Source organism: Tupaia chinensis, unplaced genomic scaffold (genome assembly GCF_000334495.1).
Source record: "Tupaia chinensis unplaced genomic scaffold, TupChi_1.0 Scaffold145659_1, whole genome shotgun sequence".
Taxonomy (NCBI): domain Eukaryota; kingdom Metazoa; phylum Chordata; class Mammalia; order Scandentia; family Tupaiidae; genus Tupaia; species Tupaia belangeri.
In genome coordinates this window covers 2,745,467-2,749,896 of record NW_006205516.1, presented here as the reverse complement: position 1 = coordinate 2,749,896, position 4,430 = coordinate 2,745,467, and positions in this window count along the sequence as shown.

Here is a 4,430-nt window from a genome sequence, read left to right as displayed (position 1 = left end):
TGGCTCATTGAAAAAAAAGGCCCCTGGCCATAAACAACTAGTGCACATATACTGCACACCTGCTGAATATCTGACTGGGCTTCATAGGAAGGAGAACAAAGACCTGCAGCTGAGAAAAATACCCTAGATGCACTATTTGCTCTATAAGCCCAATTACTAAATTAGAACACAAAACTATAGATTATATAATAGCAGTAAAATACAACATGTATGTGTGAGGGAGTCTTCAAACAGTTTATAGGAAATGTGTGTTAAAAAAAGAACTATGCATAGATTTAAAATTTTTTGCCCACAAATAAATTCATAATTTAATTCGATTTTCCATGGAAATGGAAGCATAGTATGTCACTTGCACTGAGTTGTAGATTTTAATTTTTATATATTTATTATAGTTTTAATACACAAAAGTATACAGATACACACATACATAAAAATATAGACTGATGCAATGGTAACTTCTGGGTTCCCATTACCCATTAAGGCTGATTATTATTTTCCTCTTGCTTTTGCTTAATTTGTGTTGTCTCATTTATCTTTAATATTTAATTATCATTTATGGGATAACAAGGTTTATAAACTAAATGAACTTCTTTTCTTCAAATGTTTCATTAATCTCTAGCTGGTGGGTGATGAATGAAAGAAAGAGAGGAGGTTTATAATGCATGCATGCTCTATAAATATCCAATAGCATGGAAATATTCTGTATCCTATACATGCTCCCAAGTCCTTAAAAAATCAAAGTGAAATATTAAATTTTATCTAAAGGCACTCTTCCTAAACACTGTCCTGAGGAAGAGGAAAAAAAGGTAAAAAGAAAAAAATATATATATCAAAAAGCATGGCTTTAAATTTGAATGAAGATCAGTATTTCATAAAATGTTGAGGATGCATGGAAATATTCTGTATCCTATACATGCTCCCAAGTCCTTAAAAAATCAAAGTGAAATATTAAATTTTATCTAAAGGCACTCTTCCTAAACACTGTCCTGAGGAAGAGGAAAAAAAGGTAAAAAGAAAAAAATATATATATCAAAAAGCATGGCTTTAAATTTGAATGAAGATCAGTATTTCATAAAATGCTGAGGAGATTGGTTCAGAATATCATCACTCTTCCTTTTCACTAAGCATCCCTGCCACCTCAAATGACATCTTGGATAGCAGCTTTTGCATTTCACTCACTGTCACAACTGTAAACATCCTGTGGCTTGACCGATCAGGTCAACCATAATCTTCATCTCCTTCACAATCAGGCCAAGCTGGGAGCTCAGGGCCAGCATTTGGAATTCACAGCAGGTCATCACAGAGGCCAGGCAGACAGGCCAATCAAAGATGTGATTACACAACCAATTTCTGTTCTGACCCTTCATATGAGGTGAGCTGCTGGTTGTGGGTACCCAGCAATGACAACCCAGCTTCCACAGACTAAAACAAAATGTTTCCAGTGTGACATATTTGGTGATCTCCATATAACTATGATTTATTTTTCTTTACTGAGACTCTTTAGTGCTATTTTAGTTCTATAATTACTTCTCAAAAATCTCCTGTCATTGTGACGCCTCCATTCTTTCATTCTCATCTCAGAATATTACCAAGACAGCAACAAACCTCATGCTTTTCCAATCCTAGTTGCTTTCCATTAACTTTCTCTTTCACGTAGACCTCTAAACTAGGTCAGCTCAAAGTCTGAACATTTAATTTCTTCTTTTCCAGGAATTAACATAACTTATTAATAAGCCTTGTATTTTTAAAAAGGTTTAGCAAAATGTCAACCGCATCCCTAGTCTATAAAGATAAGAGCTAAATTTAGCTAGTTCTAATTAAAAATAGTTAAAATGCTGCTTGCTATGGGAGAAGGGGAAAATCTGTTCGATTCATGTCTCATTTAAAAAACTTTGACATTTGAGTTTCTTTAGTGCTGTTTATGGCTTGAATTAATATTGTTCTATTTAGTTTGAAATACAGCAAGCATCTGAATTGTATTATTGATCCTCATAAAACATGTCAAATTCTCCAGTCTCACATGCAGTAAATCTTGGGCATGTGAAAAAGGTTTTGTGACTCTCATTGTTAGTTAAAGGTATCCTCACTAGAGAATTGAATCTCAGAAAAATTGCCCCCGATAGTCCTTTAGAATGCTGCCTATATTAATGTATATCAGGCTGTCAGTCAGTTTGATTTGTAATCACTGCCATTTCACCAAATCTATAAAGGAAAATTCAAAACCTGAATCAATCAAAGACCTGAAGCTCAGTTCTCTGTAGAGCATAAAAATAAGAGATCATCACGTTCACAAACCAGCGTCTGCATATCTACTTTGTCTATCTGTTCCATTTAAACATTTACCCGTGATAAAAAAACAATACCCTCCATGAAAAGGAACAGGAGCAGTGCTGAAAACAGGAAAGGATTAAGCTGTGTTAGCTCTCTTCAGGATGAATGTTCAGACCCCACAGAAGAGATCTCTAGGAGGAACTGAAGTAAAGTGCCAATGGGAGATGGGGAGCAGAGCAGAAAGTGGGCCATTGAATTAAACCTCATACAATAATCTTATATCACCAGACTGTGTGGAAGACAGCAGTAGGAACCAATGGCTAGATTCAGGGCTTTCCAATTTGTAAATATGTGCATGTGCACATGTTTACATGTGTGTCTGTTAATGTGTCTGTGTTTGTATGTCAAAGTATAAGTAAATGTGGGGTGTATGTGTGTATACATATGTGTATGTGAAGTGCTGTAGTCCTAGTTGAAGGCATGTATAGGTCAAGTAAAACTTCCACAGCCAAGAATAGATATCATTGGGGCCAGTAGTTAACGTAATGGCTATGTCGCTGAACTCCCACGTAGTCGACGGCGGTTCGCGTCCCAGACCCAGTGGCTTAAAACTCACGCCGGGCACATGTGTGTGCGTGCCCAAGATCCTGAGAGGAGAATGGAGGAGAAGGGATTGCGGTGTGGCCATCCCCCCTGGGGGGGGGTGATTTCTCACTTTCTATCTCTCTGTCTCTCTCTGTCTTGCTGGCGAGCACACGTGCCCTATAGCAAAAACCACTCCAAAAAAATAATAAAATAAAATAAATAAGAATAGATATCATTCTCTCTGGCTTTATTTTTTTTCTCTCATGAGAATGATCTTCTATTCTTTGAGATTATTAATCATATTCTTGATATTACACCAGGTGGTAGGAAGAGACATCAAACATAATAAGTGAAAAAAAATGCAACTTTTCTGATAAGAAGGCCAATCTGTGTATCAAAAAAATAATAAAATAAAATAAATAAGAATAGATATCATTCTCTCTGGCTTTATTTTTTTTCTCTCATGAGAATGATCTTCTATTCTTTGAGATTATTAATCATATTCTTGATATTACACCAGGTGGTAGGAAGAGACATCAAACATAATAAGTGAAAAAAAATGCAACTTTTCTGATAAGAAGGCCAATCTGTGTATCACCTTATAATAGCTATTTGACATTCCTATTCTACTTTAGTATGCCTGTGGAATTATGAAAAGCAGCCAAGAATATGCAACAGAAAGGTAGGAAATCGAGTCTTCAAAAATTGTTCTCATTTTAGCTGCTCTCAATGTTTAACTAGTATTAGCCATCTAAAATTACTTTCCCTTCTGTTTCTTACATGACACTCCTTACTTTTCCTGACCCCACAGGAATAGACTAAGAACATGTTTAAGTCAGGCGTTCTATTCTATTCATCTCTCTAACCTCAATACTAACAGTACCTCGAGTGAAATATGGACTCAATAAATGTTTACTCAACTATAAAATTTTTTTAACTCCCAAGTCTGGTATCCTCTGCTCTTTCCCTAGTGACATTGACCATTCAATTAGCTGTTTCCTTAATATCAATTATAGGAAGACTCAGTTCAGAAGATATGATCTGATTAATTAGTTTAAGCGCCACTGCCTAACATCCTGAATATGTTATTTCCTCCCTTAAAAGTGTATAGTTAATTACATAACACGCATTAAATTATTAAATTATTATTTTCCAAGCATCTGCTATGTACTCAGCCCTGTGTAGATTGTGTGTTGTGGGGGTGGATATAAAGATATGTGAGATACAGTCTCTGTCCTTGGGAAATTTATCTGGTAAGACAGATAAACCAACCAAATTACTTGAAAAAAAAGTTGTGTGTGATAAGTATGTTGTCAACAAGGTGCCAGTTCTGAGGAACACTAGATCTCTTCCCTTTGGTACAGTCAGTAAAAGTTTTGCAAAAAAAAGAGGATATCTAAGCTGGTCCCTAAATTAATGGTGAAGTTTTCTCAAGCAAAGAGGAAGAGCTTGGACAAAAAACTCTCATCTAGGGCTTCACTTTGTATATATAATTTTTCTTAATACCTCAACAAAAAATTTTAATTTTTTTTAGAGGTTTTTGCTACAGGGCATGTGTGCTCACCAGAGAGACA